The sequence below is a fragment of the Eschrichtius robustus genome, chromosome 6 (assembly GCF_028021215.1).
Source record: "Eschrichtius robustus isolate mEscRob2 chromosome 6, mEscRob2.pri, whole genome shotgun sequence".
NCBI classification, from domain to species: domain Eukaryota; kingdom Metazoa; phylum Chordata; class Mammalia; order Artiodactyla; family Eschrichtiidae; genus Eschrichtius; species Eschrichtius robustus.
Genome location: NC_090829.1, coordinates 54,017,926 through 54,032,512, shown reverse-complemented (window position 1 = coordinate 54,032,512; position 14,587 = coordinate 54,017,926). Strand labels below are relative to the sequence as shown.

Here is a 14,587-nt window from a genome sequence, read left to right as displayed (position 1 = left end):
GATATAGTACATCCATTATCTGTCTTATGAGGCTTTTTTTTTTTTTTAAACTTTGGGTTTTTATTTTTATTTATTTATTTATTTATTTATTTATTTATTTTTGGCTGTGTTGGGTCTTCGTTTCCGTGCGAGGGCTTTCTCTAGTTGCGGCAAGTGGGGGCCACTCCTCATCGCGGTGCGCGGGCCTCTCATTATCGCGGCCTCTCTTGTTGCGGAGCACAGGCTCCAGACGCGCAGGCTCAGTAATTGTGGCTCATGGGCCCAGTTGCTCCGCGGCCTGTGGGAATCTTCCCAGACCAGGGCTCGAACCCGTGTCCCCTGCATTGGCAGGCAGATTCTCAACCACTGCGCCACCAGGGAAGCCCTTTATGAGGCTTTGTCACAGCCAGACTGGCAGCATCTTTGGGACAAGTGTTGAGACTTTTTGCTTTGCTACTAAAATAAAAATGAAATTAGTTAAAATATTACAATCACATCTTTCTGTATGTTTTGCTTTTTTAAAGAGTTCTTTAATTTACAAAAATTCATTTGAATAGCATAACATCCTATATCAGTAGGCTGCGTTGGTGTAAAGAAAAAATAAAAGATCTTTTACATGGTCTTAGAGTCAGTCAGACCTGAGTTTGAATTCCTTCTCAGCTATCTGTAAGCTATGGGATCTTGGGATAATTCTTTAACCTCTCTAAGCCTCAGTTTTCTCATATTAAGGCTAAAAATTAGTCTTACAGAATTGTTGGGAGGAAAGAGTGACATGTGAGTATAAAGACATGTGATACACATTTGACACTGAACGTAAGTGAAGATTCCTCTCCCCATCACACTGTCTAGGAAGTAGAGCCTTAGATGGGCTAAAAGATTGTCCAAGGCCACATGGCTGGCAAAGGATTGCAAACAGTAACAAAACCAGGAGTGGAATCAAAGCGTATGTACATACCTGTTCCCTTGTGCTTTAACTCTGGGCTGAGACTGCACATTCCTGCAGGAAGCTGGAAATTACTCACCTTTGCTATCGTCCTGCTACCATGCAAACTCCATAACCTAAGATACCACTGCAGCCTGCTGCTTCCTGGTGTGATGAGAAATCTGAGGCTCTCAGAGGTTAAGAGACTCGTCCAAGATCAAACAGCTATTTAGGAGCCATGTCTACCTTGTTGCCCTAGCTCTTGCCTCGTGTTACTGAGACACTGTGGTTGAATCTGGATGGACCCTGGGTGGAGGAGAGAGCTGCAGCTGCAGGAACAGCAGCACTAAGCCTAGCTCCTGAACATCACACAGAGAGACAGCAACTTGGTATCTTTTGGCAAGCCTGACTCAGAACGCTATGATAAGAAGGAGGAGGAGGGTAATTAAGACGAGGAGAGTGAAGACTCAGAGGGCAATGAGGTCATCCAGGATATGGACGAGATGAATGATTACAGTGAGTAGCCTGATGATGGAGAGTCACTGAGGTGGATCTGGAAGACAACAAACAGGATGAGGGCCAGTGGATAATCGAGGTAGACAGGGCAGGGTAGCCCCCGGCAGATTCCACGCCAGCCAACCTGCTCTACACCCCATCCAGAACCAGCTGCTGGTTGTTGAGGAAAAACAAAAATGAAACACAGCAAGAAAGACTTCTGTTCACCTCTTCTACTCATGAGGAAATGTCACACTCAAGCCATCTCCGATTAAGAAAATGCAGATAATAAAATTGTAGGTAATTTATTAAATTACAGAGATTTATCTGTTTCTCATGAGTGAATATCTAGTTAACATAAGTTGGTTAAAATCATACATCCAGTAATTGAAATTATTACCCATGAAGTGGAACTAGGGAGAAATAGATATTGACCTGTAATGCATTCCACTTCATCCCAACACATTCTTTCTGCCAACTGTACTCTCTCTTCTTCCCATACCAAGATTTGTACAACTTCAGTTGGAAAAAAGCAAGAAGTGTGTTTAGTGAAAAAAAATAAGCCCTCATATGCATTCAACCACTATGCTTCAGTATAAGGAGCCTGGAAACCCTTTGGATGATTGGCTATTTATGATCTCATGGGAGGTGATCAGAGGTAAAAGAAATAAGAAATTTAGATGGGCTTGGAGCTCCTGTGATGTCATAGAAATGTTTGCTGGAAGGATTTTTGGAGATAAAATTCAGAGCAGTTTCTGAAATTTCTATGCTTTAGATCAGAGCTTCTCAAATTTGTGAGGTGGATATGAATTACCTGGGGATCTTGTGAAAATGCAGAATCTGATTCAGTAAGTCCTGGGAAGTCACTAGTTTTCCCTTCCCTTCTCTAACAGGATCCCATGTGTGCTGATGTAGCTGGTCCTCAGACAATACTTTGAGCAATAGGGCTCTAGACCATGTTGACCATTTCTGGGTTGCTGAAACACTGAGATCCCCTAAAATAATTGCTAATATTTGCATTTTGAAAATAGTGGTTTTATCTAGATTAATGATGGTGTAGAACCAAATCATGAGTCAAAAGTAAACTCCAGGACGAGCTTCAGTCATAGTGAAATCAGCTTTAGAACTTGTCTTAATCCATATGAAGATAAGCCTACATTGTTTCTCGTGTCTGTAAGTGTTGAATTATTCATATGAATGCTTCAGAGCAGCCTTCTGTAAATCAAATGGCGAGAATTGAATTGGGAATTGTAATGGTGAGAAATTTTGAGCTCCTAACCTGATTTACCTGGGCACTCTCTCAGTTATCTTTCTTTTGTTCTGACTTAATCATTCCTGGTGATTTAACAGCATCTAAATATAGCCCCAGAGACTCGTTCATTGCAGTATGTGATTTTTAAGCTCTGTGATTTTAAAGCCTGGGCAGGTGGATGTTAGAGTCAAAATTGAAATCTCAAGGTGTCATGTCAGAGACTTTCTAGAGAAGGTTTGCAGTTGGTTCATCCAAATGCTTTTACTTGGTTGACAAGCTTGGGCTAATATGACTCTCTCATAACAAGTTATTTGTGATAAAACACCTGATCCGACTCGTTTGACAGCAATATTTTATTATTCCTTTTAATGATAATACAATATTCTCCCCACTCCCCCTCTGGACAACTTGGATTATGTAAGGATTGAAATATTTTATATGGATGATAATCATTCACTTCTGTTGATTTCCTATTGATAAATAGATCCTGAATATTAGAGACTAGGAATTTGACCAAGAACCCTGATACACTGATTAGAGTAGTAAGAAACTGAGCACATTGCAAGTTACAAGCAAAGCTTTAAAAGTAAGTTGAGGGCTTCCCTGGTGGCGCAGTGGTTGAGAATCCGCCTGCCAATGCAGGGGACACGGGTTCGAGCCCTGGTCTGGGAAGATCCCACATGCCGCGGAGCAACTAAGCCCGTGAGCCACAACCTCTGAGCCTGAGCATTTGGAGCCTGTGCTCCGCAACAAGAGAGGCCGCGACAGTGAGAGGCCCGCGCACCGCGATGAAGAGTGGCCCCCGCTTGCCACAACTAGAGAAAGCCCTCGCACAGAAACGAAGACCCAACACAGCCAAAAAAATAAATAAATAAATAAATAAATAAATAAGTTGAAATAATTGTCAATATAATACGTGTTTTTATGATGATATAACAAAAAGGTTGGCCTTTGATAATGCGTTGTCTTAACTGCCTCACAAGGTTGCTGTGAGGATCAAATAGGAAAGTGTCTTTGAAAGTGATCTATAAAGTCTAAATAGTATTTCTGCCTTAATTCTCCCCTTCTACCATCTATTTTCCATAAGACCACCACAGGAGTCTTCTTAAAGCCTCACTTTGATGGCATCATTTCCCAGTCCAAATACTTCCAGATGCCCATTCCAACCTCCTTCTGATGAATTGGGTTTGGCTTCCCTTGGCATTTAAGAAACCTCATGCTACCTTTCTAGTCTTATCACCAGTTATTTTGCTGTTCTAACCTCATATTCCAAGGCTGTTGGGTTATATCTGATCTCCTCTGAGTTCCTGGACCAAATTTTCCACTGTCTCCTGGATATCTCCATCTGGTTGTTCCATAGTGATCCTAATTCCAAAGTCTCCAAAACTAAGATCATAACCTTTCCTTATATATTTCCTATTATCCATTTAGTTGCCTAAGCCATAAAATGGGGAGTTTTGGGAGGGGTTGTTTTGTTTCTGTTTTGTTTTTTTACCTACACCTCTCTCACAAGCTCACTGTCAATGAGCGAAAGTTTTCCTTTACCTGCCCTTCTCTCATAAGCACACCCTCTACCCACATCCATTAACTCTATCAGACATTTTTTTCAGGCCTAATATCCTGTGGTTCTTTTAGTGAACCAATATTTATGAATCACCTGCCATGTGTTGGCTACTGTATACATTTAACATTGTTGCTATAATATATTACTACAAATTTGGTGGCTTAAAACAACACATTATTTTACACTTCCAGAAGTTAGAAGTCCAACATGGATCTTACCGGGCTAAAATCAAGGTGTAGGCAGAACTGTGTTTCTTCAGGAGGCTCTAGGGAGGACTCCATTTCCTTGCCTTTTTCAGCTTCTAGAGGCTGCCTGCATTCCTTGGCTTGTGTCTCTTCCATCTTCAAAGCTACCGATGGTGTTGGTTCAACCTGTGCTTCTGTTGACACGTCTTCTCTGACTCTTGACTCTCCTGCCTCTGGCTTTCATTTATACGGACACTTGTGATTACATTGAGGTCACACCTGGATAATCTCTCCATTTCAAAATCCATAGCTTAGTCATGTCTGCAAAGTTACTTTTGCCATATTAGGTAACACGTGAACAGGTTCTGAGGATTAGGACACGGACGTCTTTGGTGGGGGCAGAGGTTCCGTCCACCACAGCTATCTTCCTAAGCAGTGTGAACACAAAAGTCAACAAGATGATGTAGTTCCTGCCCTCAAGGAGATGAAAAACAAAGCAGTTAGATGAGTGGGCAGCTACAATATTCTGTAATTACTGCTGTGGAATTATAATATAAACTCTAGAATTTCTTTGGGAATCAGGGAAGACTTTGGAATGAAGTGATATCTAAGACATGATTAAAATTCGATTTGAGGTTTTTGTTGCATCTTAGGAGGGAGAATAATGGCGCCAAAATAAGTTTGGTATAGCAATTTAGACTCTAATAACATCAATCTGATTCTCTCACTTTTACAGTGGTCATCAGACTGGCTTAACATAGATATTAGTTCTGCTGCAAAGATACAAATATGGGTACTGTATGTACATACTATATTTATACACATAATCTTTATGTATATGAAATATGCCATTTAACACATAATATAAGCTATAGAACCAATACATAAATGCAAGGCACTTTTCTATGGGCAAAGGGGAATAGCAAATCAGGCACAAATTCTGCTGTCCAGGAACTCACAATTCAGAAGGGATACAAGACATGGGCATACATATTTACAAAAATATGAGGCAGAAAGAGATGACTGCCATAAGAGAGATATAGATATAATATTGTGTGTATACAGGGCTGGAAGGGAGTACTTTCAAGTTAGAGGAAGCAGGGAAGACTTTGCAAATAATGTCTGATTTGAGCTGAAGTATTGAAGGATGGGTGGCTGGGCTTTGGTCACATTGGTGATGAGAGAAAACATTAAAAGGGTCATGTGCTCCACGTTGCTCTTAAGTAGAGGAGAGGAACGCTCCTGCCAGAGATCCTTGAGTCTTTGAAACATCAGTTGAAGAGATGTGAATTCTAATTACAATTTCACCTGTACCAAACAGAATTATTCACACATTTCTATTGCTCCCACCAAATCTTCAGAAGGATTTCTGCTGCAGTCTGGTAAGGAGAATGTATAGAAATAAGTCACATACTTCCGTGTTAGAAAAGGAAAGATTAAGAAATTCACAAGGGGGAAAAGTACTATTACTGAACATTTTCTAGAGGAAACACAGAAAAATTTGGAAAATTATTTTACAATAAATCATTTAGTACATATTAAGCACTGGCACTCTGGAAGACACTGTGATAGATGATATGGGGAATACAAGTATTTTAAGACATAGTCTCTATTTTCAATCCATCTATTTTGGGAGAAAAAACAGAGATTGAGTACATGATAAAGCCATGTATGATTCATGTTACATGGCTAGGAGATAAATCGGATCAATTCTAGTGGGTCTGATTTGGGAATGCTCATGAGAGAGAGAACACCTGAGTCTGACCTGGAAGAATAAGCAGGGTTACAATAGACCAAGGCATGGTCAGAGGGCTGGAGGGAGGGTAAATCTGTAGGGATGAAATTCAGGCAAACAGAGCTGCAGGTGAAAAAATCACAGAGGTAGAATAGTCAAGTCATTTTCAGGGACTTACATGTCATTTTCTTTCCCCAAATCTGAACTGAGCAGTAATCGTGGGGAGTACAACAGCAAAGAAGATGGTCCCTGACTGATGAATTTATAGCCTTGAGGAAGGTACAGAGGAAGACAATCAAGTAAAGTGTGATTTATGTTGTGGCAGAGACAAAACAGAGATCCCAGTTTTTGCCTAGTTTAGAAGTCACCAAGACCAGAGAGAGCTACCCAGAGGATGTGGTGCCATCTGAGCTGAGTCTTGAGAGATGACTTTGAGTTGGCCAAGCACAGAGCAGGAAGATGGAGGTGTCTGTGCAAAGACCCAGAGCAGAGAGACCAGGAGCACAATGCATTTGAAGAACTTCAGAAAGTTTCTTTGTGTTTGAAGTCTAGGCTTTTGGGGGAAGAACAGGAAGAAGCTTATTGATGGTAAGCAGCAGCTGGATCATACAGGATTTTGGAGACTATGTAGGAGGCTGTTTTAACTTCCAGATTAGAGTGATTGAGAATCAAAACTATAAAATGTCACTGGGGATTAATAAAGACATTACAGATGAGATACATGAAAGGAGATTCCTTAGAAACCTGTCTAACTGGGAGGGCACTAAAAGTGGGCTCTATGAATGTATTGCTATAGAGAACAATAAGGAAAACCTGCTCAGGAGTAAAGCTGAGGTGAGAAAGACTAGGTAGTGCATCCGAGGAGAAAGGGCAAAATAAGTTACAAATAGAAAAAGAAAGGTTGGGGGCCGTGGAGGGCAGGAGAAATGAGGGAGAAACTCAAGAAACTCAGGATTTGCAATGAGGTGTTCTTTTGCATAGAGGTGAGTGTAGACAAAACTATGTAGAAGGAAAAAAAAAACCCACCAGAAAAAAAGGTAGGTAGAAGGTAGCCTTTGCAATGGAGTCACCTTAGCTGGGTAAATGCAACTTGATGGATCTTTTTATCTAATGTACAGAAGAGTGGTTTGACAATTTGACCAAGATATTTAAGGCCCAATCCTCACAAGAAAAAAGCAATCTCATGAGTCTTAATTCACCTCTCCACTTTACTGTTTTTTTGGTCTACATAGCAAAGAAAGGACAAAATATTCCCTGATAGATGAGCATAGTTACCTCCGTGTCAAATGTATATAGAGCTATAGTTTTATGTTTCTTGGTTTTTGGTAAAAAGAACTTTCTGATTTAGGACAGGGAAAGAAAATGTAATTTAACATAGAATTTGAACTGTGGAAAATTCAAGGGGAAATTGACGAGATTGAATTCTATCAATGAATAATGTCTTGATCACTACTTCCTTCCTCTTAAGAATGATGATTTGTCTGCTTCAGCTCTAATTTTGGGGGGCCTCAGTCTTTTCCCATAGTTTTAGAGCCCTTGAAACAGACATATGTGCTTACTCTTCAAAGAACTTTTTTGGTTGCCAGAGGGAAAAATTACTTAAACTTCTCCCTCCTTAACACATCTTTTCACATCTTCTGGGCATCCCAGTTCTTTCCCCTTTCCCTTCCTCATCTAACTCCCCAAAAATGTTTTATTGTAAACTGTGCACACATTGCTAAGCTCTTTTATTTTGTCTCCCAAAACACTGTGTAGACTTTGTGTAGAACAGCAACCTGATGTAGACATAAGATATATGAATATTAAGTGTACTTAGATCATCAACTAAGGGGTTCCTTCTATATACAGTCTTACTCACACTGTACCCAATTAACCTTTTATCACTTTTTAAAACATACACAGCTTCATGGCATGAGCTCATTCATCTTTGCTAAAAGCCTTCGTGGAAATCTGAACAAAAGTAGTTCCCATTAGATATTCTCCAGTTCTAATGTGGATCCTTTCTTTTATCACTTCCTTTTAGTTTTTACTTCTTTTTTTTTTTTTTTTTTAAATAGCTAATAGCTGTTCTTAAGCTCTTTGGGGCTTCTTAGAGTAAAAAAGCATAGTAATAAGTCATATAGCGTTAGCAAAGTGTGGTCCCCAAGAATCAACCTCAAAAAAGATGGCCAGAGAATTAGAGATGCAATAGACATCTTGGGCAATGGATAAAGAAATTAAGCAAGCAATTAAATAAGATCTTTCTCAGTAGCAGGGGAAAAAGTGATTAGAGGACTATCTATTGCTGTACAATTTGGGAAGAAACTCAAGACCATCATGTAGGGTATCTTAAAGATGTCAAGACAACCACTCTTGTCTTTAAGATACCCTACTTGGGAGACATCCCATGCAATCCTGTGACAACATTTATCAAGCATATCGTTTAGGTCTGTAAATCCAGGTGCAGGTGAAGATGTACTTTTGTTGTTGCTCTTACCTGACTCCAACCTAGATCAAACTACTAACCTACCACAATTCATTTCTTACTACTGATTTTCTTCTGATTATATGGCCAGCAAATTTGTTATTTTTAAGCTAGTTTGATAGTGAGTTGCAGTTAGAAAATACTGTCTGTAGATGTAAATATACTTAATAACCCAAAGCCCTATGATGGCACCCATGTGCAGACTGGGATCATAAACCAGAGGACCTTCCCTTCACTGGCTAGATAGTTTTAAACTCCTTGGGAATTTCCCATCTGGTTGTAAGATGTCACATACTAAGGGAACAGGTAGGTTTCAGTCATAGGCATGGAAGGAGACAGAGGTAGTAATGACCTACATGTGGTTTAGCTCGCATCTTGCTCTTCTACAGTCTTGTAGATTTCAGTAGCTAAAACTAAAAAGTTCTCAGTTTCACAATACAACAACATTCATTGCACTCAGGTCTGAAATGTATTAAAATCTTGACTTAGCTGGGGAAAAAAAACCCAAAAACCTAAATTCCTCCTTACCTGTCACATCAATATAAATTTCAGATGGATCAAAAAATTGAACTATAAAGAATGAGACTGTCAATACAGAAGATAATATAAGCAAATTAAAAAATAAAAAATCTTGGAATGGGAAATGTCTTTCTAAGCAAGACACAAAATCCAGAAAATATAAAGGAAACACTAATACACTTAAATAACAAAACACAAACATTTCTGCCCAGCACAAAATAACATAAAGTTCAAAGGAAAATTGAGCAAAATTATTTACAACACACATGACAAAAAGTACTGATTTTATTTATCTATAGAGAGCTCTCATAATTCCATATGAAGAAATTAATAAAGAAATAGAAAAAATATACAAAGTAAAGAAAGACACTTAATATAAAAAGAAATACAATGGCTTATAAGCATAAGAAAAGATGCTTTACCTCGATTTAAAAATGCAAATTAATACAATAATGACATTCCACTTACAGTAAAATGGAAAAGATAAAAGAGTGATAATTACATTTTTGGCCATAGTGGAGGGAAATGGGTACTTCAATACACTGTTGGTGGGAGTGTAAATTTGTATAACATCTTTGAAAATCAATCAGGAAATAGTCAAAAAAGAGAAAATATCCTTTGATCCAACCTTTCTACTTGTAAGAATTATCCCTTAAGTGTACTTCCATTCATGTGCACAAATATATGTTCAAGGATTACATTCCATTTCTTATAACACTTTTTGTTTTTCTCTGTATTAACAATGATCATTTTATTTGTTGCTTAGTTTTCTACATCCTTCTCAAATTCAGCAAAAAATTATAAAATCCATACAAATGACATTCTTTTTACAAGGAAACATATCAGATACTCCACCAGTTTCAATTTTATTCTACAGACCTCTCTATGGGGGTCCCCAGCATCACACTCTGGGGGGACTGGTTGTTCTCTGGCCTCCTGAGCAGTCGGTCCTGTCTGTTCCCTCCCTCTGTCTCCTGGATCCATGTCTTCTTGGACTGACACATTGGACTAATATTTTGTTTATATATAAAATTCTAAGTAGATCATAATTTCCCCTAAAAAATGTGAAGACATTTGTTTCCAGAGCTGATGCTGAGAACCACTTCTCTTTCTCTCTGGAAGCTGTAGAAACTTTTCTTCTGATGCCCTGACATTTCATGACTGTGTGCCTTGATGGGGTGCTCTTTCCATCCATTATACTAGACAGTTGGTAGGCCCTTTCATTTAGTAAACTCATATCCTTTAAGGCTGAAACATTTTCATGTATTACCTCTTTTATTACAATTCTTTTTATTTTATTGTAAATTATGATACAGGTACAGAAAAACCTCATGAAATAAATGTTTATTTAATAATACATCATTGTAAGAAAAATACTCTGGAAAAAACCACCCAGATTAAGAAATAAAACTTTGCAAACCACCTCAAAAGTCCTCTACATGCCCCGTCCTGATCACAACTTCTTTCCTCTCCTTTAAATTAACACCGTCTTGGGTGCTTGTTACCCATCTTGCTTTTCTTTATAATTTTATCACCCAGGGGTACTTCCCTAAGCAGTTTTTTTGTTTGTTTGTTTTTGTAAATTTCTTTTAATCTACAGAATATCTCACCATACTTTTCTTGCAATTTATTCATTGAAGAAGCCAGGAAATTTAATTGACAAAATATCCTATAGTATGAATTTTGTTGTTTTTATCCCCATGGTGTATTTTAAGCTGCTCCTTTGTCCTATGTATTTCTTAGTAGTTGGACATAGAGACTTCATCAGATATAGGTTCACTTTTGGGTGCAAGACCTCTTTAGAATCGGTGCTGTGAATTTCCATCCAGAGGCACATCGTGACTGGTTGTTTCTATTTTTATAATGATACCGATGCTCAATAGTTAGCTCCATTAATTTATTGGAAGTGAGAAAATCTGAAATTCGAATACAATGATCCTTCTTTTATTAGCTGAAATAATTCTATAAAGAGTAAATTCCTTTCATCTATGATTTGGCTACCTAATGACATAGTTCATAGAAGAATGATAGGACAAATTCTTTAATGCTTCCTTTTATTTATCAGTTTTCAAAACAGTGAGTTGAATTCCAGTTCAACTTACGGAGGCGTTAAGTGACAGAAGAGTTTTTTTTTTTTTTTTTTTAGCTGTTATTGACTTATGGATTTCAATTTGATTTGTTTCAGTCAATTAAAATGATCCTTATTGATACTCAAATCGTCCCATCTTTAGATAGTGAGATCTTCAAGTTGGCTCCTGAGTCCTTCTGATATATTTATAGAAGTCTTTGACAAGATGTTCCAGATTCATCTCGGACAGTTTGTTCCCCAGGTGTCTCTCTCTGTTTCTCCCTCTCTCCTTCTTCCTCTCTCTCCCTGTGATTTGCTTTTAAAATAGTGACTGTTATTTCAAGACCACAGTGTGAGCTCTGGAGATTCTCATTGCTACTGGCTTGGTGATTATTTGCTTAACTCTTTTTTAGTTTTTATTCTGACACTTCCACTTCAAAATCCACACCACAGGGCTTTTACTTAACCTATTCTGTCTTGCATCAGAATATCCTTTCTTCTACATTAAGATTGCTGGTTCTGTACAGATGAACCGGTTTGCAGGGCAGAAATTGAGACACAGATGTAGAGAACAAATGTATGGACACCAAGGGGGGAAAGCGGCCGGGGGTGGTGGTGGTGTGATGAATTGGGCGATTGGGATTGACATGTATACACTAATATGTAAAATGGATAACTAATAAGAACCTGCTGTATAGTAAAAAAATAAAATAAAATTCAAAAATTCCAGAAAAAAAAGATTGCTGATTCTCAAGACAGTGGAGATGATAGAATTAGCATATCACAATATTCCTCACTTGCTGTATGCCTCATAACACAGGTAACAGTTTCAGTGTAGCAGTAGCACTATTACCAACACCAATATGATTACTGAAAGTAATGAAACTTTTTGCATATGATTTTCCTATTCTCCTCACATTTTTTATAAATGTATTATGTCTACATTGTCAACGTATATAGCCATTGTCTAATGTACTCTCTACCTTATAACTCTCATTTAGTCATAGTTCTTTGAGTGAATATATATTTAGTGTTCATCATAAGTCCTTACATCAGTGTCATCTTTCTGTTTGTCTGAGGTCATTTTCTGCTAAATTTCTCAAGAAATGTTCATGGAAACAATATTCCCTAAGCTCTTGAATGTCATTAATGATTTGTCTATGGCCTTCATACTTGTATCTTAAGTAAAGTTAATTTATGGCTCAATATAAAAATCATTGGCTCGCATTCTCTTTCCTTGAGCATCTTGCATATGCTACTCGATTTTCTTCTGGCATAAAGCGTTGCATTTGAAAGCTCTGATGATAACCTAATTATATTATGAGAATATCCATCATAAGAGACTTGATCTTTTTACCTGGCTGTAAATGCCCAAAGAATTTTTTTCTTTGATATTCAATAATCTTAATAGAATATGTCTTAATGTTAGTCGTTTTTTATCAGTTTTCTCAAATACTCAGTACATTCTTTCAAAATGTAATTTCAAATCTTTTTCTATTACATTGAGAAAATTTTCTGTAATTATACTTTTATTGTATTTATTTTGTTCTCTGTTTTGGTTTCCTTTTTGGAAGATTCCATATACACATATGTTGAGTCTTGTTTGTCTACCTCCTTATTTGTCATTTATACTTGAATCCTTTTTCTTCTTCTTTCTTTTCTTTTTTCTTTTTGGACTTTTTCTCCTTTTTACCTCTATTTGTCTTGAGACATTTTTTAAGTTTCTTAAAGCATTCTTTGCTCTTGTGTTTCTTTCAATTTAATCTTCACGATTGAAATCATTGTTTCTTTTATTTACAATTATTTCTTGAGTTCTATTAAAGCACTTTTTAACCTCTCTAATTCTGATATATGTTATTATTTATAGGTTGTATTATTTCCTTAATATCATTTAATTTATCTAATTTTTATCATCCAAAAGCTTTATAGAAATCCCAATCTGTAATGTCTTCTTCTATTCTTCTTGTTCTGATGGATTTATGTATTTTTCATATTTTTGTGAGGATTAGGGAGAGGGAAGAAACAAAGACATGTTTTCAATCCACAATATTTCATCAGCCCCATTTTTCTTGTGGGTTATTTTCCTATTATTTACAGGAGCTTTCTATTCAACTCATTAATTAATCTTTCATTGCTTACATATGTTGTAAATATTTACTTTCAGTGTGTGCTTGTCATCATTAAAAAATCTTATCTGAGGTATTGAGATTTTAATTTCAATTCTTATCCTTTCCTTTATAGTTTATACTATTTTATTTCTTGTTTAATAAATTCTTCCCTACTTCAAGATGTGACAGTATTTTCTTATATGTTCTTCTAAAACATTTAAAGTTTGCTTTTCATATTTATAACTTTAATTTATGTGGGATTAATTTTTGTGTGTAGTAAGACATAGAGATAATTTTCTGTCATGTAGGTAGCTACTTTTAGCTGAAGAATTTTTCCTTTCCCCTTGATTTGTTAATGTTACTCTGGCATACACCAAATTCCTCCTTTTTCATTGATCTATTTATGAGTTCACTGTTATTCTCCATCTGTCTCTCCTAATTGATACTACACTGTTTTAATTACCACAGCTTATTAGTAACTCTTGAAGTACGGTAGGTGAAGTTGTTGCTCCTTATTCTTTTGCTTTGAAATGATCTTGGTCATTCTTGACATTTACCCATCTAAGGTCTGGAAAGAAACAAACATACTCTGCTGCAATTTTGATTAGAGTAGTTTGGATTCATGGATAAATTTGAAACTTATTTTTATTTACTTCAGTTATCTCATAAAGCAGACATACTGTGCTCCCGTGGAGCATTTCCAGATAAGTTAAAAAAGAATATATACATATTCTCCTCCACATCCAGACATAGGCAATGCACATTTGCACCTGTTCATATATGAATGGAATATTCATAGAAATATATATAAAAACTAGTAACTGTCAATGTTTCTGGGGAAGGAATTGGGATCTGAAGTGAGACAGATGTTTACTTTTCACGGTAAAATATGTTATACTATTTTGATTTTTCTACATTGTTCATGAGGTAGTTTTTCTATTAAATTATCCCATTTGAAGAGTACAGTTGTCTGGCCTAAGCCAGCATCTTAATTATGACAGATGATTAGTGTAAGAATTGAGGAAAATATTGAAGTGGCAAAACCACATTCTTTTTCTGTGATATCTTCTACCTTTTACCACAAAGCTCTAGCCACTCAGAATCTTTAAATAGAAGTTCTAGGGTAATTACTCCAATTTTCTTACTATAGATGACTATGATGTCATTCAAATATTTTAAATGGCAGAAAATCAATTCTTCAAATTTATCTGATAATGTCTCAGGCTATGTGTGTAAACAAGATGAAGAATTAATCATTTGGTTGCTAGTAATGGGTGAAAAAGGCTATATTTTATT

The 14,587-nt window shown here is 36.9% G+C and overlaps 1 pseudogene; it reads left to right on the top strand.

Moving 5' to 3' along the window:
- The first annotated feature begins 1,139 nt into the window (after window positions 1-1,139).
- LOC137765871 (anaphase-promoting complex subunit 15 pseudogene) lies at window positions 1,140-1,514 on the top strand (annotated as a pseudogene).
- Window positions 1,515-14,587: the final 13,073 nt, after the last annotated feature.